Raw genomic sequence first — 26,764 nt, forward strand, 5'->3', positions numbered from 1 at the left:
GCATACTGATGCTGTAAGGAAGGGTTTAAGAATGGATTCAACGTCCAGGATAAGAGTCCACTAACAAATGACATACTGGAAGCTGCTTTCCAGGCATCAGGTAGGAATGACAGGGCTAAATCTGCTTCTCAGACTATTCCTAATGCTGGCTTTGCAATGCTAGCCTATTGGATCCCCCATATTAACACATCAAAACTCATATTCAGTTTTGGTCCCACATGTCTAAAAGATTACATTTCCTCTCTGATTTTCCTGTATATTTAAATTATGCAATATAGAAATCATGAATAAAGAGCCCATATTCAGTTCAGTCAGTGTACTTTAACATGTTATATAAGAACTAATCAACAATACAGGCCTTTAAGAAGAAATGCATTTTATTCTTTGGTAAATCCACTCCACCCAAGCAATATTAGAAATTGCAGAACATAGAAATGCTTCCCTCTGAGAGGAAATATTAGAGATATCCCAAAATAGCATGACTGTGTCACTAAAATAACACTGCAATTTAATTGCACTTTTCAAAAGAGTTGTAAGATATAACTTTGGCAGGTCTGAAACTTAGCTCAAGCACAATAAGAAAACCAGATACTATCTTTTTCATTACCCTGCGTGAGTAGCTTCCATGCAGTGAAGATAAAAACCAAAAGGGAAGGGGGGGAATTATATTAATTATTCCACTTGATGGATCTTACAGACTTGTGGGTAGCATGAAGAGCCTATTTTATACTATAGTGCAATGCTGAAAGAATCTATTCAAGGAAGAAAAAAAGAGATGACCAGATGTTAGAAATCTATTGCTGTTATCAATCTCTTTTGTAAAACTACCTCTTGAATCAGCTACCACTATCAAGAGTTATGAATCTAAGAAATTTTCATAGGCAAAGTGCTGAAGGCACCAGCTCCCCGCTTTCATCGCTACCATCTTCGTGCCAGCATTTCAAATGACAGCAAAGTCCATGAGACATCAGTCCTGTCGGACTCAATTTGTGTCTGTGCAAGCGTATCAGGGCCAACTGCTACATAATGACGTCAGTGCTATCACAAAGATGGAGATGTATGAAATGCATTTTCAGAGAAGAGGTGATTTTGTTTTTGCTTTTACTAGACTGAAGGGGTTACGCAATCTTTGTACCACGCAAATCTTTAAGTTGACATCTGCAAACAAGCACAGTGGAAATATAATGGCTGCTAAGGTTCATGTCTGAGCCATAAAATATGCCGGGGGGGGAGGGGGGAGGGAGTGGGGGTTTGATAGTAATTTAAAAAAAAAAAAGGTGAGGGCTCAGGGTAAGAGAAAGAATATGACCTGCACAAGACTATTTTGCTAAACTGTTTTCCAATGTGACACTGAAAAGTATTTTTTACCCGACCTCCCAGTTGAAAAGTGAAATAAGGCTTTTAAATGCCTTTTTTTCCCCAGAATCTACAGGAAGCCTGTAAGAGAAAGGAAAACACACAAAATATGGCAGCAAGCTGGCTCAGAAGAGAAGATAAGGTGTTTTGCAGTTATTAAAGACACACCATCCCATTCATTCTAAACACATATACCAGTGGTGCCAAACGTTCTGTCTCTGCTCCAGGTGACATTCATTATCGCTCCCACCACACAATCTGAAACCTTTGCTGCTCCTTCTCTCTGCACCTTCAGTGTGTCACGGCCTTAACTAACCTGATAAACATACTAATATGTTCTGCAGGTGAACCTTGAACTTCTATTTCTTCTCTTACATTGCTTATGCTTCTACAGCAGGGTTTTGGCATTTTAGGCTGTGAAAATACAAGTGTTTGGAGAAGGCAGGCAGAGGTTGTTGGTGGTGGTGTTTTTTGTTGTTGTTGTTGGTGGTGGTGGTGGTGGTTTTGTTTTTGTCGGTGGTTTCTTTAAAAAATATTGTTAGTGAAGTCATGTGGATGACGGGCTAACACTGGAGAGAAACAAGCCATGAGACAGTCAAGTGCTGTCAAGCTTCTCCACAGAGCTCTGCCGAAGCTCTGACCTAGAACAACGCTTAGCCTCAGCCCTGGACCTCCTCATCAACAATTATATCAAACTGTACTGAATAAAGTGGCAAGGCCTTTTTTTGATGGTTGTTTCTGTTTGCTTGTTTGTGAAAACTAATATGGAAAAGCTTTATAAGGACTAAACTAATATTACAAAACTCATGCCAGCTATGAACCAGGCCACCACCAAGCATCCACTAGTAAAAGACTAAGCCAATGTGATATTACTCTTACAACAAAAAATGTATAACTCTCCCAGCACCACCATGTTTCCCTGGAAACTGAACACTGAAGCAAGAGCCCTTGCTTTGTGAGAAAGCAACTTTTGGAACATGGTATAATAGATAGTAAATACAGAAACAGCTGTGAGGTGAGAGAAGAAAGGGTACAGAAATATTTCTCTCCCACCTCCTCTGGTTTAGGGTTTATTTGTAACCAAGTTGTATGTCTTGTTCTAGCCAACCTTTGGCCCCGTGCAAAACAATTTCATTACAATTCCCAGCTGCAAGGTACTAGATTCACTGTGTGACCATCTCCTCTCAACCTGTCCCAAACTTCTATGTTGGGTCTTGGGGCTTGTCTACACAGGAAAATTGACCAGGATAAGCTATTCTGCGATAGCTATTCTAGACTAGCTCCCTCTGTGGATACTGTACTACAGAATAAAAAACGGAATTTTATGCCAGAATAATTACTTCACTTTGGAAGCGCACTAATTATTCCAGACTAAAGTGACTTGTATTCCAGAATGGAGTGTCCACATGGAAAGCTATTCCACAATAACTATTCCAGTCAATTTTCCTTAGTATGTGAGATGAACTGAGAAGAGTAGAGGGTGGCAAGAAGTACACCAGACCCTCGCTAGAACACGGGATTTGGGATAAATGCCAAGTACCGTGTCATAGCGGGGACCACGTTAAAATGAAATTACTGTATACAGTAAATGTCACATCCATAAAGTATAGAAAACCTTAGCAAATAAACTCCTACTTGAAGGAAACAATAAACGAGAAAAAAAGTGTTGCTTTATTAGAGATTTAAAGTAGACATTACAATAAACTACTCTCGTTTTTTTTAAAAAAGTCAGGGAGTTGCTCTTGCTTCTTGCTGCTGTGCCACTGCCGTTTTGCAAACTGCAAAAGACTACGTAGCTGCATAATTTTTATAGGCTCAACGTCTCGCATCTCAAACCACCTCGAAGCGATCTCTAAGCCAGCTACAGTCGCAGCTGACGTTGGAACGACGTCCCCTTCATCTTCCTCTTCTTCTTCCTCGGCAAAGGCCAATTCTTCAGCTTCTGGAATGTTGTTTGGTCATACTGCCTGAAGAATTCGGTCATCTGTTAGACTTTCAGCAACGGGACAAAATTCTTCTGCTTCATCATCGCCTCTTATCCAGGACTCGATATTTTGTGGCAGAACAGTTACCCCAAGCCCGGACAGTTGCTGGCACAACTCCTGCATTCACTCCATGTCTGTTCTTCCAACTTCCTCCTCTGTAAATCCCTCAAAGTTGAATTCCTCGTCAGACTGTGATCTGCTTTCTTTATTTTCTTCCAGGAGCAGGTGGCCAAACGACTCTCTCAGTCCCACCATCCAACAGCGGTCTATCATTTCAGCACGTAATAAATTCCAGGAATCGCCGCCAATGTAAAAGAAGTCTTTTATAGTCAACTTCTTCAGAAAATCGGTGACAGACAACTCGCTTTCTATCATTTGTCGTACCAAGTTTTGTCGATAGTGCTTGATCAAGCAGCTGGATTTTTTTTAGGTAAGGATTCAACCCGTATTTTACCATCACGGATTCTGAGTCTTTCGGTCGGAGGATGCGCTGGACAGTTGTCTAGCAAAAGAATGGCCTTTTCTTCTAAGCATTTTGCCCGCAAATGCTTTCACACAGAAGGAACAAATTTGGTGAAGAACCATTGTTCAAAAATCTCTCTGGTCATCCAGGAATTTTTGAAGTTCTTGTATGAAAACAGCAGGCAATTTACATTTACGTGATGAAAGCACTGAGGCATGCGAGACTTTCCAATGCACAATGGTTTTAATTTAAGCTTGCCTGTTGCATTCACACAAAACAATAAAGTAATGTCATCTTTTGCCTGTTTATATCCTTCTTTCTTATGTTCATCTGTTCTGACAGTCAGGGTTTTATTGGGCAACATTTTATAATAAATTCCTGTTTCGCCTGCATTGTAAACCTGTTCCTCCGAGTAACCCTCTACCTGTAAAATTTCCCTCAGCTTCGCAGGGTATGATTGCGTGGTGTCGGTGTCAGCAGAGCGGTTTTCTCCCAAAACTGCAATCTGAGAGATTCTGTGTTTTTTCTGAAATCGCCATAGTCAACCTGAACTCGCCTTAAAATTGCTGAATTCGCCATTAAGTTCCCGGGTGAATTTTTCCGCTTGCATGGCTATAAGCGGACCAGAGATTGGAATGCCTTTCTGCTGTTCTTGCACAAACCACGTGTACACCGCAGAATCAAGATCGGCATCATTCGCTAAAAGGGCTCATTTTCTTTGAAGGCCATGCTCTTCATCCAGGTTATACATGTAAGTTCTGAGCTTGTCAGCATTCTTTAGCCATCCACGAAAGGTGGACTCGTTAATGCCAATATCGCAGCTGATCATTGCCTGGGTTTCGCCATTTCTAAGTCGTTCGATAGCTTCCAAATTTCTCCTGCACCGAGTAAGCCTTCCTTTTTACCAACATTTTTGACATCTTTCTAAAGATAAATACTGTACCTGTAAATTTTTATTACATTACATTTGTATGGTGTTCTAGGCCTACAGCAATCGTCTTAGGGATTATCTACACTACTGCATGGGGTTGAAGATATGCAATTTCAGCTATGTGAATAGCTGACGCTCTCCCGTCGACTGCGCTTGCGCTCCTTGTTCCGGTGGAGTACTAGAGTCCACAGGAGCGTGCTAGCGGTCGATTTGTCACGTCTATACTCAAAAAATTGTACTGTACAGTACTTAAATTTGGGATCCATGGCCGCGATTTGGGATCCATTATATCCGAATTTGCGTTATATAGACGCATGTTCTAGCGAGGGTCCAGTGTAGTGTGTCCAGAATAAGTGGGCATGTTTGTGGAGTGAGCTAAGAGAACAGAAGATGGAAGTTCCTTGACAAGCGATATCAATCAGCCAGAACTGTGATGAAGGGGAAGTTATCCTGAATCCCCACAGGGTACTACCACAACAGAGTTCTCCTCAGTCAGCATGAAGCAGGTGATACTCCTAATCACATGGCACAGGAGCATGGAGCAGTAAGCATCACAAGAGCATTTTGGTTATCAGGTGATACCCAATTTTCTTAAATATTGTAATACAGCTCTTAGAACAGATTCAATCAATTGAATTTCAGCTTCTTCACTGTAGTCTATTTGTGAGCACCAACAGTGCGCTGCATGCTTTCCAGTGATTCAAGAAGAGACAGTCCCTACCCTGAGGAGATTACAGAAAGGAGAAAAACAAAAGCATAGCTAGACGTTATGGGAAAAGGAGCCACAAAGACAGACTTTTTTTAATACCACTGTATTCACTATTCACTGTATTCAGCACAGCAAAAGTGGGTTTTTTAAAAAAGACTTAAATGTAGGTAAAGCAGGAGTCTTGCAGATGAGCTATCGGAGGTCATATCATGCCTAGAAGGCTACATGCAAAAAGGCTTGGAGGTGATGGTGCAGAGGATTTTCTTTTTCTCATTCTAGTGTGGCCTAACTGGAATATACAATATCAATTCGTAAGTTTTGTAATATCAATGAAAAACATATCTTCAGCACAGTCTATAAAGTGAGGGTCCTACTCTTCAATTGAAGTCAATGACAAAATTCCCAATGACTTCAATAGAAACAAGATAATAGAAGCCTAACAGAGCTATTGTTCAATCACATGCTGCAAAGACAGTATTCCATAGAATACTCTCAACTATATTCATCTACAAACCAAATACACGACAGCTGAAACTGAAGGCTTGGTTGTTCACGTTCCCATGTAACTTCTGAAAGGGAGCTTGAGATAGGTGAACTCTCATATTGGAAGGCCCTCTTCCAGAATGACTTTTGGGAACAAATGCAACTGCACCTGAAGACTCCTTTTAGAAAATCAATTACCTGGGGCAAAGGGGAAAATCCCTTTCAGAAAAGGAAATACTCCTTTGAAACGAGAGGACATAAATATTAAGTTTCCAGTAGTGGAAGCGGATGTTGCCCAAGTGGAAACAGTTTCCAGATGAGAATTTCAAATAGCCCTTTCTCCTCCAAGCCACAGGAATATAGGGAAGCCAGATATGTCAATTCCCATAAAAAAGCTGAGACAATTTTTTTTGCTGTTGTTAACTGATACAGGCCTACTCTAGTCTGTGGAGCTGCACCAATCAGGGGTGCTGGAACAGTTTTTGTAGTGGGAGTATTGAGAGCCCTTGAACCAAACTGTAAATCCTGTATATGATGGAAACCACTTCAAGCCGGGGGTGCGATAGCATCCCCAGCACCCCTAGTCCCAGCACCTATGGAACCAACTACCAACAGCAGAAAACGTAGCCCTATATGCCTCGCATAGGACCAAGTTAGTAGCCAGACCCCAGCTTCCTCAAAGTTCAGATACATTCAGATCTGGAGGGCTGGATTGGCCTAAATGGAATCTAGAGCTGAATTTTTCTAAAGTTCAGGAGTGTTCTGATCTGGAGTTTGGTTTGATGGGGAAACAATTTGCATAATTCTTGCTACAGTAAAACAGCTGACCATGTCCTGCATATGACAAAGTATATAGGATTGAAGTGGGGAGAAAAGTGGTGATACTCTACTTTCATGCTTCATTCACCACACTCATAGTTCTAGAATGTGCCCACTTTCTAGCCCCTGCAACTCAGCTACATATCTGTGCAAGTCAAGTAGATTTCCATCTACTCTTGGATAAACAGATTTCATCCTCAAATCCCAGCTGAAAAGCAACATTAATAACTGTTGAGCCAGTCAGAAAGGACAGGAAAAACTCTTACCAGTTCAGTAGTCACAAACTACTCAGCCACCCTTAAACTAGAAACACCACCAGGAAAAACAGATAGAAAGACAATCAGGTCTGAAAATGATGGAGCATGTTAGGTGAGCAAGAAATTATTCTGACTTAACAAAAATAGGACTTGGAATTGTTTTTACAATGATAAATTTCTGACTCTTCCAAATGGAACATATGAAACTAATATACTTCTACAGAAACAGCAGCAACTGCCTGCAGTCCTAGGTCTAACTTGTTCTTTGATCAAACAGGCAGCAAAAAGATTTTTAAAGCTGAACTGTTAGAAAAGTAGTTTGGGATTATATTTTTTTTGTTCTTTTTTTTAAAATATACACAGTATTTGTTTGGGTTTGTCACTATATGGCATACAGTGTGCACATTTATCTAGGTACGATTGCAGCACAGCACTTCCTTAAGCACTAAACTGAAATGGCTAATGCATCCCAACAGTGCACCACAGCCTAGTGGGGCATGACTTCCTGTCTTGGAAGCATAGTTAAGACCCACTGTATATTCAAAGGAAGTAGAATAGTCTGCTACAGAGCCTAGTCTTAGATGGTTCTCTGAACAGTCCTGCTCTCTGCCAACAGAACAGCTCAGAGATCCTCCGTGCATTTGGCATGGGCCAATCCCAGTTCCCCCCAGCATGATTGTTTGTACAGATCCTATGACAATACAAATATGATCCTGATGAGGGCCTTTGGGCTACACCGCAATACCAACATTAAATAGTGACAATAATGCAAACAGGGTTTTGCTTTCATTAAATAACCTTTTTTAAAAAAGTTAATAATCAAAATTGATTTCAATTTCCCACAACATATTTTGTCATTATTTAGAATTTTCCAATGAAAGTCCCAGTTCTGAGCTTCCTCAAGTTAAATATGAAACAGTTAAAATAGAGGGTTTTTTCTTCAACTTAAGAGTGGAATTATTCTTCCAGACATTGTTTCATATTATTTCCCACATAGCAATTGGCATACATACAAACTGTTTAACAAGGCCGAAACACCATTACAAAAAAAACTTAAGTGAAGATAACTTCAAGATTGCTGCTGAAGATCACAGAAAACCATGGAAGTTAGGAAAAGCACAATTCCTTTTTTACTGAAATGTTAATTTGTCCATATTTCATGGACTGTTTTAAGATATTAAGGCACACATTTAAGAGTCAAGTATGTGTAGAAAGTGCTACATATGTGCAAACGTAGCCAAATTAATGTTGCTGTGGGAACCTGAACACCCTAATATTAGCATATATTCACTTTTTGTGATATTACATGTGCAACCTTACTTGTTCTTTACTAGTTGCTTTTTAAAAAAAATAACGGGTAAAAGGAGGTGTGAACCTTCCCATCTGCACCTTTAAGCGGGCAGCAGGGGTCGGGAGGGGGGGATTTGGCTGTCTGACTGAGTGAAGGGAACAGTGCTTTATGGCTGGGGGGAGGGGATGAAAACTGCTGCAAAAAGGGTCAGTGTAGTCACTGACTCATCCGCTGGGAATGTGGGGTTTAAAAGGAACGAACTGGGGGCGGTTGAGGACTCCTATGATTGGTACGGCAGCGAGCCAACCTCCCATTCTTATAGTCCATCTTAACCCTCCTACGAGTTGGGGGCGGTGGATGGTAAGGTCCTGGCAATGGATATGCCGGATGAAAAAAGAGGGGAACCTGGTAAAAGCCCCCCAGGTAATTATGGACTAAACATAGGGTTACCTGCACTGTACACTTTTATCTGCTGTCCCAGACATCTAATAATAAAGTTGCGGCCTGATTAACCCATGGCAAATGTCTCCTCTCCTTCTTTCGGCATAGCCAGACAATAACTCCTATGCATTAGTGAACACTTTAAAGAGAGAGCAGTTCAACAGCGACCCCAAGTAGCTTCAAGACCTACTCTCTATTGAGACAAAGGGATCCAGGAATTGGCCTCAGGATTCTCTCCCAAAACAGAATGGAGAGGGTCCAAAAAGTGTCTGGTAACCTGGTTCCCAGAGAGCTTGGACACCCACAAGGCACCAAACTTCCTGGGCTCTTAAATCCAGAGTGCATTCTGGGGGACTTAGTGAGAAAGCCCTGGGAAAAGCAACTTAATGTGTGATCTAGTGGTCCTACACTCAAGGCTACATAATGGAGAGGGGAGAAGAAGAGGGCTGGAGAGCCGGCCGCACAATGCAAGAGGGTCCATGTTAAGAGGAAGCAAGCTCAGCTGGTGGAGAAAAACCTGCATGCCCTCCCTAAAGCAATATCCTAGCACTCAGTCCAGGACAAGAGGGCAGAATCACTGGCACTGGAGAAGCAGCAAGATCTGGCAGACACACAGGTGCTATGTGCCTATTCCTTGGGGAGTCCTCTGCTCAGGATACAAATGGTTCTGCAACTGAGGAGCATGGACAAATTATGCAGGGTAACCATGGAGCTGACCCCCACTATTGTGCAGAGTGGAAAATAAGTATGTAAAACATGGAGACGAGTTTAATGACAGCGGATACTAAAATGCCACATTTGTACTAAATTAGTGCAAAGCAGTTTGAGACAAAGAAAAAAATATCTATTAGGCAGGATTTTCCATTAAGTAAATTGCTATTCAATGGGATTCCCTGTATGAAGAAGACTCTCTTGCAAATGAGTATCTTAATCAACCTTTTTAGATGTAATCCTAAAACAGACAAGAATACCTGTTGCTATTACCCTAATCTTTCTATAGTATGATTCATGTTCTAAATCATTAGCTATCTATAGCATACATGCATTTGTAAGAGGTCAAATATCCTGACACTTACAAAGCTCTGATATTTTAGTCATTTTTATAGACTATAAAAACATATTAACACAGAATTCTTTTTCCGAGGGGAAACTGTACACGAAGACACTTTATTTTGGCCATCTTTCTTTTTGCCTACCTTCCTTCCAAATAATGGAACTGATGAATAAGCATTGTGTACACGTACTTTTGTAATATTTACAATAAAAACAGCAGTACTGGATCATACCAATGGTCTATCCAGCCCAGTATCCTGTCTTCTGACAGGGGCCAATGCCAGATGCTTCAAACGGAATGAACAGAACAGGGTCATTAACAAGTGACCCACCCCCTGTCATGCAGTCCATGCATCTGAGTCATGAGGCTTAGGGACACCCAGAGCATGGGGTTGCATCCCTGACCATCGTGGCTAATAGCAACTGATGGACCTATCTTCCATGAACTTCAAGCTTTTGTGGGATGGGGAGGGTGAAGTCTTTCTCATTGTGGTGGGAGAATGCACAGGATTAAAAAACAACACTTTAAAAAAATTCTTGCTGAGAATTTGTACATCTGTAACTTTTAGAATAGTTTTTTTTAAAGCAATGCTAGAAGCCTCCAGTGATAATGAGGCAGATTCTCAGCTGCAATGACTCTAGTTGGTATTGATTTCAATGGAGTTATGACAGTTTTCACCATTTGAAAATCTGTCTAATGCTGACAGTTCAATGGGGCCAGAATTTCAACCTATATCTTTAGGAAAGTGGGGATATGGATGCATTTTGCTGTAAACTTGCTGAAGGAAAGGAATCTTTCTTAACAAACACACACTCTGTCAATGCCCCTCTACTTTGACCTGCAATAATCCTGGAACTCTGAATGGCTTGACTGTTATTACCCTTAAATATTCCAACTTTGAGTTTATCCTAGGCAGAAACTATTAGTTAAAGCATACTTTATTCCTTTCTAGAAAAGCGTATTATCAAATCTGGTGAAAACCAGCTAAAATAAATATTTTATTTAATCAGTATCTATTGGAATTGTTTTCCAACGAACTCAATTGAATAGGGATATGGTGAAATCTATGATAATGCTATAGAACCTGTGTTTCTTCCTAAATATATAGAAAGGAAGCATTAATTGATAATATAATAAAATAGATTTTTATCAAGCAAAAGTGTGACCCACTATTCTGAACCCCCCTTCCCCCCACGTTTGGCTTTAAGAACAAAATTAAATTAGAGTTTTCCTGGCAAGGTGACTGATTCACTAGAAGACTTCTACACACAACATTCTTTCAGTTCTTATGTTTAGTATTAATGTATATTTCTTTGAAGGGAATTGCCTTTTCATTTAAAGCCAACGAAAAACACAATGCAATACAAATATTTTTAACGTCTTTTCTCCAAACACGCGGTAGCTTAATACCAACATGCTGTCTTAGCTTTTGCTGGCTTATATATATTATTTCTGTGCTAAACAAACAGTCTAAATCAGCATTGTTTTTTGTCCATACGTAGGAACATTCTACCTTGTGGACTTAAAGGGAAAAAAAACTATTGTACTAGGGTATTCCCTATTGAAAGATTTCAGAATCTGAGAGAGTGAAGAGGTCTGTACTGTTTGTGCACTGTGGAGCACATCTCCACAAGGGTTTCCTGTGCCCAAGAATGTAAGGAATTATTGGCGGCAGATGAGAGAGGAGCTAGCAAGTCATTGACTATGTGGATCCACTAAGTCAGACCTGCTGCACTGGGTGACTCACTAATCAGAGCAGTGGCTCCTGCAGAAATAGTGATGGAGTTGCACTGCTGTTACCCTTATAATCCTCCCTATACACTTTCTCCCACCTCCCCCAGGAGTTCATTTACATGGGCTGTGCACTGAGTTTAGTAGTTTAGAAGCCCTATTAAAACATATTGGGTATCATGGATAATAAAGTAAACTAGAAGTTAACAACAGGCCAAACCTTTGGCTGCAAAACAACAAGACATGTTTAATCTGGTGTATCTGCAGTTTCTTGTTTTTATGGTTTCTTCTTTTTCTTTTAACCTTTTACAGATTTGTTTCAATATTATCCAAAATACTTGTTGCCTAATCAGAATGAAGTATGACTAACTGAGACAGAGAAATTCACAGAGTGTACACAGGACAGTAATCCAGTTGCAGCTAGATTAGGCTGACTGCACTTTATTATAACATTGCTCATGGCAATAGAACCATATTAGAGGACGAGATGGAGAACTGCAATGGTTATTTTTCAAAAGCAGTTGGCATTATGAGATGATTTGATAATAAAGTACAAAAACTTCCTGAAGCAATAAAAGCACTATGCATTTCCCATACTAAAATATGACATAATGGCACTAAAAAAAATATTTGCCCATAGTTGCTCTTTTGGAAAAATATATTCTTGAGCATTATAAAAAGTCTTTGTAAAATATAGTAATTTTTATTACACTTAGAAAAAGAAACATATAGATTCTGAAAGGGACTCAAAAGTCAACAAAAGCCTACGGACATTCTCATCGTGGGAGCTTCCTTAATAAGGCTCTCACTCGCTATCCTTCTAAACACCAAAGGGAACCTCCTGAAGTGAACAGGCCATTCTTGGAAGGAAATAAAATGTCAGTAAAATGATCAACAGGGCCAGGCAGTGTAACTCAATGTGTGTTCTTCTTTACAGAACACTTTAGAAACCTCAGTCGTATCTGTAAATAATAGCAATGAGTGGTTCACATCTTCCATTTTAAATGCTTTGCAGAACCCCCACCTCAAATCCCTTCAGGTTGGAAAGTGAAAAGTAGGGAGAAAGGTTAGGCCTCCCACTGACCCCCTACTGTGTTTGCATTTGTGAAAGTAAGTAGCAGAGTACAACTGTAGAAAAAGATTGCTATGACAATATCTATTACCTCTCTAGTAATTGATTGTAGTCCCCCAGCATTTGGAAGGTATGGGATAAATGAAGACAGAAATATAACCAAATTTTATCATCAGTGAAATAAGACTATGACAGGAACACTCCAAATGGAAAAAAATAATGCTTGCCCTTGTTAGCCAAATAGTCTATCTTCACCTATTAAACAAACTGTTATAGTCAAACTTTAATGATCCAAATATAAGAATGTAGTACCTATCTGACCCTAATTACTCTAAGACACACATTAATGAATGGACAAAAACAAACCCACACTGTTATTTTACAAAGCCCTGGCCATTTTCTATTTATTTATTTATTTTGTGAAACCTTGTTGCTTTCCACATATAACACCTAGACCTAGAAACAATTCTGGCAATCTACCCTTTAAAATAGTTGAATTTTGGTACTTTGCAAAATTCTGGAGACTAACTAGTTTATAGCTCCCTGGTTGTTTCTATTTGGAGAGATGTGAAGGCTTGATAAAAGCTTACTGGTTGTAGTCAACATTCAAGAGAAGGGTTTCTGATTGTGTTTTAAAAAGGAATAAAAGAGTCAACAGAAAAAAAGCAGGAGGGTAGATTGGTAGCTGATGCTGTGAAATCAAAGGATACATCTGTAAAGATTAAAGTAAGGAATGGGCCAGAACTTGAAGACAGAAGGATCAAATGGGAATATGGGAAGAGATAAGATAAGGAAGTATGTCTATGAAGGGCCTTGAAGAATAGGATAGGAAAGGACATTTGTGTAGATGTTAAGAAAGGACACTGCAGCATTCTGTTGAGTTTAGAGTTTGGATAAGTGAGTTGGAGGGGACGTAGAAGAGGAAGCTAACAGTAATCAAGGTGTGAAGTGAAAAAGTCACTTCAAGCCATTCATCAGAACTATTGCCAAGGTAAAGGCAGATATGGATGTTGATGATGCATCTACAGTTATGGACCTGAAAGGTAAAAGGAAGGTCAGAGCTGAACAGGAAGATGAATGAGTTAAAGATGCAGATGAAGGTACTTCCCTTGCAAACCAGTTATTCTTGTGTTGTTGTCATTATGACAGGCAAATAAGAAAGTTATAATAATTAAATAAAATGTAGATGTGTTTAAGACAGATGTTGAAGAAGTCAAGGGTGGGGTCAGTAAAAGACCTAAAGGGAAAAGAGAATGGGTGTTAGCTGCATAAAAGTTGTAGAAATTATACTGCTAGGATGTGCTCAAGTGGGAGATGGTGGGTATAGAAGTGGACTGAGAACAGAGAAGTTAAGAGTTCCCATAACAGATCATTTAGTGTCTAAGGTACAATTGCTACCAGACACCAGTAATGAATTACCAGAAGCCACATCTCTAGCTTACCTATCTCCCCTTGTGCTATCATCTCTTCCATTTGGAAAGAAAGGCACAAAACAGGTGAGCAAGGTGCCAGAGCATGAGTGTTGCTATCAAGGAGGAAGATATTTTGTTAGTAGGTTGAAATGCTGCACTGCTGTCAAGTGGAAATCACCTTCTACTGTCTCTATCCCTATCCTCCTGGCACAATGGAAACCAAAGTTTTCTGGAAAATGATCTAATTACCTTAGAAATATGAATATACTCTATCTTCATGAAATACCCTTCACTCTCATCTCTGCAGATCCTACTCCATCTAACACACACAACTAAGTCATTGTTTAAAATAGTAATTTGGTGTAAAATTCATCAATCATTATTTTCAAGGATGAGTTTCTGAATATGCTTTGAAGGGACAAAGCCCCAGTACTCAAGGCTTTGGTTCAGATGATTTTGCCCAAGCAACTTGGCTCAGAAGAGCCTTTCCCTCATGCATCAGGAAGGAATGAGCTTATTTCCAGTTTCATCTCCCTGCACCTATGTTGCTGTGCTGCAGTAGAATACAAGGGCCTGGATATAACCAATGTCCTTTTACTGACATTGCTCCTCCTCACACAACATTTCAGTAAATACCCACGAAGTCTAGTTCCTCTAAGCCAACTAGAGAATGAAGTTCAATTCTGTCTGATACTCAGTTAAATGACACTAATTGTGCCTTACCTTTTTCATAGAATCATAGAATCATAGAATATCAGGGTTGGAAGGGACCTCAGGAGATCATCTAGTCCAACCCCCTGCTCAAAAGCAGGACCCATACCCAATTAAATCATCCCAGCCAGGGCTTTGTCAAGCCTGACCTTAAAAACTTCTAAGGAAGGAGATTCCACCACCTCCCTAGGCAACGCATTCCAGTGTTTCACCACCCTCCCAGTGAAAAAGTTTTTCCTAATATCCAACCTAAACCTCCCCCACTGCAACTTGACCTAGAGCATTGACCATTGACCTAGAGAGCACTCCAAAAGTAGTGAGGCATTCATAACAATGACATAATAAATTATGCAAACTCCGAGAAAGACAAAACCATTTGCGCCGACATTTTTTACTAGACACGAACATGGAAAAACTGTTGAAGCTAAGTGTAATTTTTGTGCTTCTGAGTATATGATGCATATAGATAGAATGGAGAAACATTCATTGGACTCTTGTGTTGTGTCCAGCTACTGTCAAAGATAGACTACTGAAGTCAGACATCAAGAAAGGGAAACCTGGTTTGCATCAAAATTTGTTTTCTTCTGTGTGCATACTCATTTTACTCCATCTTTGGCAGCATCACCATGAAATATGGAGTCTTTTCATGAAGATATGAATGACATTTCTTCATCTTCTAATACAAATTGTGGTACTCCATCTGCTTCAGCACTGAAAACTCCTACTCCTGGAAAGTCTTCAGATATTCATCAAATTGGTATTAAGGGATAGAATGTCCTAGAACCAGAAAAATGAACTTGGCCGTTTAAGTTTGCTATAGATAATTATGCCAGCAATACACCATTCCATAAAGCCAAAAAACCCTATATGCCAGAATTTTTTCATAAGAACCAAACAGAAAACAGCATGCAGAAAGTCTTCTGAATGCTGAAACAGACAAAGTGAAAAAATGAGTTGGTCACGGGCAGAGAGGCTAGCCCACTGGCCCTACCCCTTCCACCCAACCCTCCTCCCCCAAGCATAAAAGAAAAAGCCCTGAGGTCCCCCTTGAACAGAGGAGCCCTGGCCCACCCATCCCAGCCACATTGGGCCGAGCTGCCACCCGCCCCCGACCTACTGCCTGGCCCAGCGCCACCAGAGTCAGGCCGGCCCCAGCACTGGGCTGAGCTGGCAGCCTCACCGAGTGCTGGGCCAGCCCCAGCACTGGGCCAAGCCACTGGCCCTGCCACCCCCCCAGCCAGAGTCAGGTTGGCCCGAGCCACCAGTAGCCTCCCTGAGCGCCAGCTCCACCTGCCCCTGAAGGCCCTTTCCTCCCGCTGAGCCTCCGGTCCCAGCAGCACCTGGCCAAGCCTTCTCAGTCCGCTAGCTCTCTGCATCGTTCCTTCACTGATGTGGAGAGCAGTGGGGACCTTTGGGGGTGGGGGGTAGAGTGAAGGAAGCGGTGGCGGTCTTGGGGAAGTGTGGCCCAGTTGTCTGGCAGTGGGTCGGCAGCAGCGCCAGGGTAGGCAAAGCCTTCCCTAGCCCATGGAGTTGGTGTTGCACAAGCTCCTCAAGTGTCTCTACTGTCTGATAGATGGAACAGTATTTGCAGTGAGGGTGTCATCAACTTCATGGTTACAACTCCACAACCAGTGTTTTACTCATTCCAGTGCATTACTGAGCATCATCACACAACCGAATATATTGCTCACCAGTTAAAAAATATAATAAATGCATTGGGTCCATGGAAGGTTATTTTGGTTGTGACTGAAAACATAGCTAATATAAAAGTTACTTAGGCTGTGATGATAGCTAAGTATCCACATCTTCCATGTTATGAATGCACTGCCCCTATGAAGCAACTTTTCACTGATGATATACAAGACCTGATAACTTTCTCATCAGGTGTCAAAATGGACCATAAATGTTGATTTTCAATAAGTCTTGGAGCACTTGGTATGTTCCAGAAGACTAGAAGAAAGCTAATTGTGTCACTTTTCTAAAGGGGTAAACAAGATGAACCAGGTAATTATAGGCCTGTCAACCTGACTTTGATCCTGGGCAAGGTAATGGAGCAGTTGATACAGGACTCAATTAATAAACAAGTAAAGAAGGGTAATTAATGCATATCCTCATGGGTTTATGGAAAACAGATTCTGTTAAACTGAAACTCAATATCTTTTTTGATGAGATTACAAGTTTGGTTGATAAAGGTGATAGTCTTGGTGTAATATACAAGATTTGTAGATTTCTGTTAGGTGTTTTCCTTAGTACTGCACAACATTTTGATTAAAACACTAGAATGATATAAAATTAACATGGCACACATTATATGGATTAAAAACAGGCAAACTGATAGGTCTAAAAATGTAATTGTAAATGGAGAACCATCACTGAATGGAGATATGTTTCCAGTGGCATCCTGCAGGGATTAGTTCTTGGCCCTATGCTATTTAAAAATGTTATCAAGGACCAAGAAGAAAACATAAAATCATTACTGATAAAGTTTGCAGATGACACAAAAATTGGGAGAGCGGTGAATAATGAAGAGGACAGGTCACTGAGCAGAACAATCTGGATTGCTGTGTACACTGAGTGCAAGCAAACAATATGCATGTTAATGGGGCTAAATATAAATATATACATCTAGGAACAAAGAATGTAGACCATACTTACAGGATGGGGTCTCTATCATGGGAGGCAGTGACTCTAAAAAAGATTTGCGTTCATGGTGGGTGAACAGCTGAGCATGAGCCCCCAGAGTGATATTGTGGCCAAAAGAACTAATGCAATCCTGGGATGTATAAGCGGGCACCTTGCATAGGAATAGAGAGGTTATTTTACCTCTATATTTGGCACTGGTGTGACCATTGCTGGAATACTATTGTCCAATTCTGGTGTCCACAATTCAAGAATAGCCATGTAAATGTTTGAAGGATTAGAAAACATGCCTTACAGTGATTGAGCTCATTGAGTTTATCTATTTAGCTTAACAAAGAGAAGGCTAAGTAGTGACATGATTACAGTCTATAAGTACCTACATGGGGAAAAAATATTTAATTTAATCTTCAGTGAAAGGTGTAATATGATCCAGTAGCTGGAAGTTGAAGCTAGAGAAATTCAAACAGAAAATCAGGCATAATTTTTGAATGGTGAGAGTAATTAACCATTGGAACATTTTACCAAGAGTCATGGTGGATTCTTTATCACTGACAACTTTAAAACCAAAATTGGATTTTTTTTCTAAAAGATGTGCTCTAGAAATTATTTTTGGGGAATTCTATGGCCTGTGTTCTACAGGAGGTCAGACTGGATGATCGCAGTGGTCCCTTCTGGCCTGGAAATTTATGAAAAGTGAAAAGCATTGTCAGGTTTTTCACAAACAAATAGGTACCACAGCCATTTTTCAGCTAAGTTTCATCCACACTGAATAAGCCATGTTATACTTGATGGGCATCTTCTATTAAATGTCTCTAAGATCTTGAAATATTCAAGAAAGCTCATCAATTAGCTGCTGATGAAGAAAGGGTGGTTGGGTGTTCTTCCTGAGTTATCCACAGTGATGTTCTTAATGAGGACGTCTTTTGGATGAGAAACTCAAAATTCATATCAATGCGTGAACCCATTGTTCAGCCCATTCAGAATATGGAAAACAATAGTTCTACATTGTCAGATGCCAAGAACAAATTCCAAACATTAAGAAATACATTTCTGAGAGTCCACTTACAAAAGCTGAAGAGAAAAAGATGATACACAAGACAATATCACAGAAAAATCAAACAATTACTTCCAAACATAGTGATATCTACCTTCTTGATCCACACTTCCAGGGCCAAGACCTTGGTGATGACGAATTTAATTCAGCTTGTGACCTCATAGTGATTGTTGCATATTTTAGAGGATATACAAATGAACAAACAATTCTGATGGAGATAACAAATTATAAAGCGAGAAGTAGCCCATTCAGTTGTAAAACAACATGGAGTACAATCCCGTGCAGTTGTTGAATCAAAACAGCTTATTCCTTCAACATGGTGGAAAGGGTTGTGTCCTCCTTGCACTCTAGCAGTGGCAGAAATTCTTTTAACATTTCCATGTATTATTGCATGTGCAGAATGAAATGGGTTTGTTTGGGAAATCATCTATTCAAAAACCAGAAACAGGCTGGTGATTGTGTATCGCGACTGAAGATTAGAGAAGAAAATGGTTGAAGAAAAGGTGACTCAATATCCATCAGATGAACAGGAAGGGGATACTGATGAAATTGATGATGATACCTACAAAGATATAGCTGAGGCTGATAAAGAAAAAGATAATGACAAGCAAGATGCTTAGGGAACTGGCCTGCCTACTTAGCATAAGTGTATTTAAAAATGGCTTTCTTTTTATAGTTGCTATGTGTTTCTTTTATGTGTATTTTCTTTTCTTTTTTTCTTTTTAACTGTTCAGCGTTGAATAATGTTCACATTTAAATGCTAATGCTAAAAAAGTAATAAGTAGTATTATTTCATTTTTAACAACCTCATTTCATTGTACTTTGCATTTTTCTGAGTTAAAATAATTTATTTTTTGTAATTAGGCACAAGTATCTATCTCAGGTGATGCCTACTGGAGACCATCAAAGAGAGAAAGCTGCAGAACAGGATCTCTCTCACACACACACACAGCCTGCCAAGTGTCAAGAAGACAGACTTGAAGAGATTAAAGTTATTTTCTTACCAAAGGAAGAGGAGACAAATTAATTGCATTTGAAACACATGCTTCATAAAAGCAAGATTTCCAGGATTTCTGCTTTTTCAATGTATGTGTAACTGGAAGTCTTTAAAGTGTACTGCTATGACATTCAAACCAAAAGAAAAAATCTGCACATTTTTCTACTCAGCCGTAACTAGTGAAATATTTAAAGAGTGTTAACATATGTGGCTAACTAACAAATGTAGATTTTCCTCTTATGATTCATACCAGTTAGTAAAATATAGAACTAATATTGTGTGCACTGATCAGAAAAAGTCTATATCCCTAAGGACAGCAAGAAGTAAATCTGAAACCCTTTGTTTTCTCAATGTACTCAATTAAGTACTTCAGAAGACTCAGCTTTCTTTTGTTCTTCCAGTTTAGGACCCAAATTAAATTTAAAAATCCACACATCTTCCACAATAAGGGAGGGATGGCCAAGGTTTATAGAATTCCCCAAACTGGAAGTGTGTAATACTATGGGGTGAAATCATGACCCCCAGGGAAGTCAATGACAAAGGTCCTATTCACCTTAATGGTGCCAGGATTTTACCTTAGTTAACTAAACAGCCCAGTTTGGGTTCAGGTAATTATTTCCCCCTCATTTTCTAAAGCATGTACAGAAAAAAGTTGCCCAACACAAGATAATATTGCAATGCCATATTTGCAATATGATCAGAAGTATTTCTGTAAGAGAAAATGTTATAACATGAATTTCTCTCAATTTCTAACCATTTTCAAGAAAAGGAAAATGTGCATATTTATGGAAATTTTATTCTTTCAATTAAATTGTTTTAAAAAAAGATAAAAAAAGAGAGATACAGAAAGATCCTTTGTGGATTTTAATACAGCTTTGTATCATAATTTAAATCTGAACATTTACTAAGTCCCACAACCATATCACTGGAGCTGGGTAGGAACTGGTTTTACTGCCCCATGAAAATTGTGAAGATTTTGAAAATTGTTCCCATCCTGCATCAAGACGAAACGGAGATCTTTCAAAAATTTTTTACAAAAAGTGAAAGACACACAAACACACTCTAGAATAGACAATGGTCTCGTGATTAGGGAACACAGTGGAGGAGAGAGCGAGCCAATTTCAAGTCCCTGCTCTTCAGATTAACAGATTGGACATAAACCAAAGTCTCCCACATGTGAGGAAAAGTGTCCTAACTGGTTATGCTCTCAGTGTCTTGGGAGCAGTTCCTCTTTGTATAAATAATTAAATATCCACTGGGCTAGTCAGAGATTCACTCTGTAGCTCAAGTGCTAAGGCTGTCATCTGGGATATGGGTGACCCACATTCAGGCCCCAAGTCTGAATCAGGTAGAGCAGGGACTTGAAACTGGATCTTTGGTTTTCCAGCTGAGTACCCTAACTGCTAGACTACTGGCTACTCTGGGTCCTCTTTTTCTCTCATTTTGACCAGAAATTCCAGCCTGAACTTGAGAAACCATTTTCTGAATAAAGCTCTGTCAAAACTCACACGTTCCCACAAAAAGCGTTGGTTTTGACGAACTGGAACTTTCTGACAAAAAGACATTTTATCAAAAAATTCGCAACCAGCTCTATATGCCACCAGTCCCACTTACTACCCCGGAGAGTCCCAGCAGTAAAATTTTCAAAAACACCTAAGTGACTCATTTCAGAGTAGCAGCCGTGTTAGTCTGTATTCACAAAAAAGGAAAGGAGTACTTGTGGCACCTTAGAGACTAAAAAATTTATTTGTGCATAAGTGACTCAGCAGCCTAAGGCCTAGTTTACACTTAAAACTAGGTCCACATAGCTAGAGCACTCAAAGGTGTGGAAAATCCACACCCCTGAGTGCTGGAACTATTAACCCTTACTGAAAATGCAGCTAGGTCAACGGAAGAATGCTTCTGTCAAACTAGCTACCATCCCTTAGGGAGGTGGAGTTGCTACAGCATGGAAAAAGCCTTGCTGTAATCTGCATCTACACTACGGGGTTTCAGCAGACACAGGTATGCCGCTGTAGTGCCCATAGTGTAGACGTGGCCTCAACTGCATTTTCAAAGGTGACTTAGGTACTTAGTAGCTTAAGTCCCATTGACTTTCAATGAGATGTATGTGCCTAAGTCCCATTTTCAAAAGTTGCACAAGCTCCTAAATCACTTAGGCACGTTTGAAAATTTTACTCACTACCTTGTATTAAGAACTACATGTACTCTAGCACTTGTGTATTCTTACTCTAGTAAGCACTATGCATGACATTTTCAAAAACACTTAAGTGGAACTTGCAATGGAACTTGTGCCCTAAGTCAGTCTGATGCATTTGAAAATTCTATCCTACATTTAAATAAGGAATGTTTACAGGATATGCCCCATAAGCAGTAGGCACGAATGTAGGGCAATGAAATACTAAGTGCTAATTAAACAAAAATCCGAAGGTCTTTCACAACTATGCACTACCTCTCTATTATCTGCATTTATTATAGAAAGTACCTTTAGATTTATTACTTGCCAGAAAAAATATTTAATTTTAATTGATTTAATTGTTTAATGTGATAAACAGTTGTTATCCATGCATTAAGCGTATCTGTTTTACGTGTATAAATACTGAAATTGTTTAGTACTTTTAGCTCTAAGGATATCTATAACTAATACTTTCAAGCAGTAACACACACACACACACTCAGACCGTTGAAAAAAGGAGCTTAAGAAATTCTTCATAGAAATAAATTGCCAAACAAATGCACTCCAAGTACCCCTATTATTTGAAGCTTCAGATACTCCCTCTTCTAAAAGACAGAGAGAAAGTAACAGTAGGAGTGCTAACTAAAAAGTGTGTAAAAATGCAACTGGCATCATTTGAGTGGTAACATAACTGGATATTACTAAACATCTCTGTATATTACATAGAAAAAGAGGTTTAGGGAATATTAAGGTTGCATGGTTAAGAACACAGAAGTCAGGAAATGACAAAATTTCACACACAACTCCATCATATGAAGAGAGTACACTGACAGCTATAAGATAAGATGACTATCAGAAAATGGTAGATAGTGGGGGTGGGAGGAGGAGAGGAGAGGTCCTTCTTTGATTGGTGTGGACTGTATATGAAGAATAGAATGCAACATGTCATTTCTAGAGAATAGTGGGAAGTTGGGATGGAGATCTAGGATTTGGCCTGTACAACAGAGACAAGAGATGGGTTTCTGTGGCTTATAATGGGTAGGTGAACATCAGGATCATGTAGGCCATATGTGGATGGATGGTTCATGACAGCTTATGGCTTATACTCCATATGTATATTAGATAGGATGGGGAAGTTGTAAGAGGTTTATGATGAATAGTTTGCAGTTGAGCAGAGTTAAGGTTCTTTCTGAAACCTTTATCTATGCATTTCCTCGCATTCAAATTATTTTAAAAATGTTGCATACATTAATAGATTTATTTACAATCTTAACTGTCAACATATTTTGTATGGGAATTTCCTGAGCCCTTCAGTACTGTATTACTGGCAGGAGAACATAATTTGGACGGCTGTTATTGTTTGTTTGGTTACAGAAGCAAAAATGATTTCATGCTTATTTAGCAGCAAAGTAGATATTTCTGTTCTGATACTAAAAATAAAATCCCCATTAAAGTGATTTTTTAGAAGACCCCTGGAAACTGATATTTTAAGAATGAGAACTTTTGTAAAACTTAGTCTCTAGAGACAGTAATCATCAGTACCCTACATTTACTGAGATACCGTAACTTGTTATAGAATCAGAATTGTAGGACTGGAAGGGACCTCAAGAGGTCATCTCGTCCATTCCCCTGCACTCATGGCAGGGCTAAGTATTATCAAGACCATCCCTGACAGGTGTTTGTCTAACCTGCTCATAAAAACCTCCAATGATGGAGATTATACAACCTTCCTAGGCAATGTATTGCAGTGATTAACTACCCTGACTGTTAGGAAGTTTTTGCTAATGTCCAACTTAAACTACCCTTGCTGCAATTTAAGCCCATTGCTTCTTGTCCTATACTTGAAAACCCTTATGTCCCCTCTCAGTCTTCTCTTCCCCAGATTAAACAAACCCAGTTTTTTCAAATTTCCCTCATAGGTCATGTTTTCTAGACCTTTAATCATTGTTGTTGCTCTTTTCTGGACTTTCTCCAATTTGTCCACATCTTTTCTGAAATGTGATGCCCAGAACTGCCAAGCCTCTTTGCTTAGGGGAGAAGGTTGGAGACCTACTTAGTTTTGAAAACCATCAACAAATATAATGTATTTATCTTGATGGTAAAATAGCTGTGTTTCAGGAAATCTTTACCCTTTAAGATGAGCCTAAGGAGTTCTGTATGGAGTGTTACAGTGCACCTTATGGAGGTTTCATCTTTCAAAGTAGAAATGCTTGAGCAAACTGGTGATATTCCAAGGAAGTTACTGCTGCATATGTTATTATAATGGCTATGTCTCTTGATGTGTGTGCTGTCTTTGGAGTATTGTTCTGGATTGATTACCATCTTTATAATGAAATGCTCAATTACAGCTTTAAAATAGGTAATTATAAAGAGTGTGTATATTTTCCAGTTAGGGATTTTGTTTTGATTTTTTCTTTAATTTTCAGTGCATGAAAGGCAACTGAAGAAGTTCTGACTGCATTATTACCCCTTTAAGAGGAAAACTACTTTTTGTTCATACTGTGCATAAACTATACTGAATTTCCACTTATGATTTGAGGCAGGATTTTTATATTCAACTGTCAGGTGTGCAACCAACTGGAAACAATTTTTCAGTATTCTGAAAAACCTCATTTAATGTATAGTTGTAAATTACATAGGGATCTTGTTGATAGCCACTGCGACAATTCTCATTGGGTAAAACAGGAAGAAACAAACGTCTGGTTAACAACCACCACCATTTTTTGAGATTTTCTAGATGGCCATATTCGAGGCATATGTAAAAGCTTTATAAAAGATTGAAAACACTGAGATTTTTGGCATGTCAGAATTTGCAGGCTAATGTTTAAAACTCTCTAATGTAGTTTTCTTTGTGTTTTATCACCCAAAGACAGTTGCGTCATCTTAAGATCGTTAAAAGCGATTCCTGCCATGAAGAAAGACATTTTTCCTGAGGGTTAACTGGGATTGAGGGGGTGGGTGAAATAAGTGCTTTTAATTTCAAGGGTCAGAAGTTAGGAGAAAAAAACTATAAATATTTCCTTTCTTGAGTACTCCTCATGCTGCACCAGGCCATTAATTTTAAAAGAGATTTTCTACTGAAGGAACTCATTCAGCTGTTGACATGATGGGTTAGTTTGTATTGCTTTCTTACCTCAGATGCCAAACATACACTATTGATGGGAGAATTATTTATTTATTAATTTTTAAGGATAACAGCAGTGATTGAATTAATTGAAAAAATATAAGGATTTATTCCAAACTGTTCTTAACCCCTCAATAACGGGATCTGGGATTCCACAGTGCAAATCCCACTGCCATCAAGCAGACACCCATCACAGCTGCCAGCACCGGAGGGGCTAAGGATGCTTGTGTAATTGATGTGTGCAGGTCACTGATAGCCCAACAAAATGAGAGAAACTAAATATATATTTGTATCTCAGAGAGAATAAATTCCAGAAAGTTAATTTTACTTCAGCAGAGGACCCAGGACATCCATATATGCTGATTACCAATAGCAGGGCTACTAAACATTTCAGGCTCTATTATACAAGTAAGGAAGGTAAAAAGATTGAGCTCCTCATCTCTCTCACTGTAAGGCACATTTTCCCAACCTTGGATCATATTTTTAGTTCTTTTCTGAATCCTCTCCATTTTTCAGCATCCCTTTAAAACTGTGGACACCAAAAGTGGACATGGTCTTTTAGAAGTTGTCTTACCAACACCATGTATCGAAATAATAGTCACTCCTACCAGATAAGGTAGAAGAATATTAGGTGACACCATGTTTCAAATTCAAGTTATTTTAATCACCATCTTATGGCTCTCAAACATCTGACATGATTTTGGTAGCCAATATTCCAATGAACCGCTAGAGTGTAATGCTGTATATGATGTGCACTACATACCCTTCAAACATCCAAGATAGTACTGGTGTTGCTCTAAATTATACAGTCCAGAATCTACAAAGCCATCTTTATCCCCTTTCCCCTTCTGTGATGCAGCTCTCAGGAGACGCAACATAGAACCTGGCCCAAGATGTCAGAGATTGTACTTTCCCTTTGTATGTTCCTGGGACCCCTAGTTCTCTTAAGCTGCTGCAGACAAAGGTGTGTGGAGAATCTAGTAGGTTAGAGACTTGCTCTAAATTCATCTGAAAATTATTCTTCAGAAGAGGAATTATTATGGTCTCTCATTTGGAATTTTGTACTTAAATGATTCAGATATCAAGAGTAATTGGGCTTGGTTTAAGGGTGCATGTAGCAAGGGAAAAGGAGAGGCTAGTGGGATAAAGGCATCTTATCCTCCAAGGCTGCAAAGTGTAAGTGCTCTGTTACTGCTCCTGTTCCTGTACAGTTACTCTGTGAAAGGCAATGTCAGTGAGCCATACCTGAGCCACTCACCATGTTGTGCACAGAGATGCAGAACCTCTACCCTGGATCTCCAAATCCTGCTCCTCCCTTCTGTCCAGTGGGCAGCATAATTTCCTCTTCATCTGTGGCCAGAACAGCCATTCCGTATGTGTTACAGATTTAACAATAGAATCTACCTGAGTAACTATAGCTTATTTTTCTGACGTATTGTCATGCAGCTTGTTAAATTTAAGCATTAATCTAATCTATTAGTAGGACGTTTTGTTGTCAGCTGCAGCTACTCAAAATCAATCAATTTTTCTAATGAATTGGGAACTGAATCGGGAACTGAAACAGCAACTTTATCTTTTCCTTTAGATGATTTCAGTTTGTCTTTTTGACACAGAAGCTGAACCAGAAATGCTGTTGATGCCTAGGGTGGAGTTATAATTTTTTAATTAAACAAGATAAATCATCAGATTCAAAAAAATATTCCTGCAGGGTCAGAATTTGATTCAGAGGCAGAAGCAGTACTTTTTTGGATCTCTCATCTTTTGTTAAATTCTTTGTTTCATCCTTTAATTTAGCTCAGTGGGCAACAGGAATGCAAGATCAGGTTCCAGTTTGCCTTGATGACAGACCTCAGTCCTCATCAGAGAAATTATCTGCAGGGTACCATATTCACTGAAAGCCCCAACCTGCCACGGGGAGCAAGATGGACATAAAGCTTTATCTAAAGAGATATATTACATCTGTTCTGAGCAAGGCAAATTGCAATGACTGGACTGGGCTAATATTATCCCTTACCTGCTGAGCATGCTTTTGTTAGCAGTTCTGTGTGGGGAATTCTC

The 26,764-nt window shown here is 39.4% G+C and overlaps 1 protein-coding gene across 42 annotated transcripts in view; it reads right to left on the reverse strand.

The window, feature by feature from the left end:
- PTPRD (protein tyrosine phosphatase receptor type D) overlaps positions 1 to 26,764 on the reverse strand; it is a 624,822-nt gene that overhangs the window by 397,246 nt on the left and 200,812 nt on the right. The gene's annotated exons all lie outside the window — the stretch shown is intronic.

The sequence above is a fragment of the Lepidochelys kempii genome, chromosome 5 (genome assembly GCF_965140285.1).
Source record: "Lepidochelys kempii isolate rLepKem1 chromosome 5, rLepKem1.hap1, whole genome shotgun sequence".
NCBI lineage: Eukaryota > Metazoa > Chordata > Testudines > Cheloniidae > Lepidochelys > Lepidochelys kempii.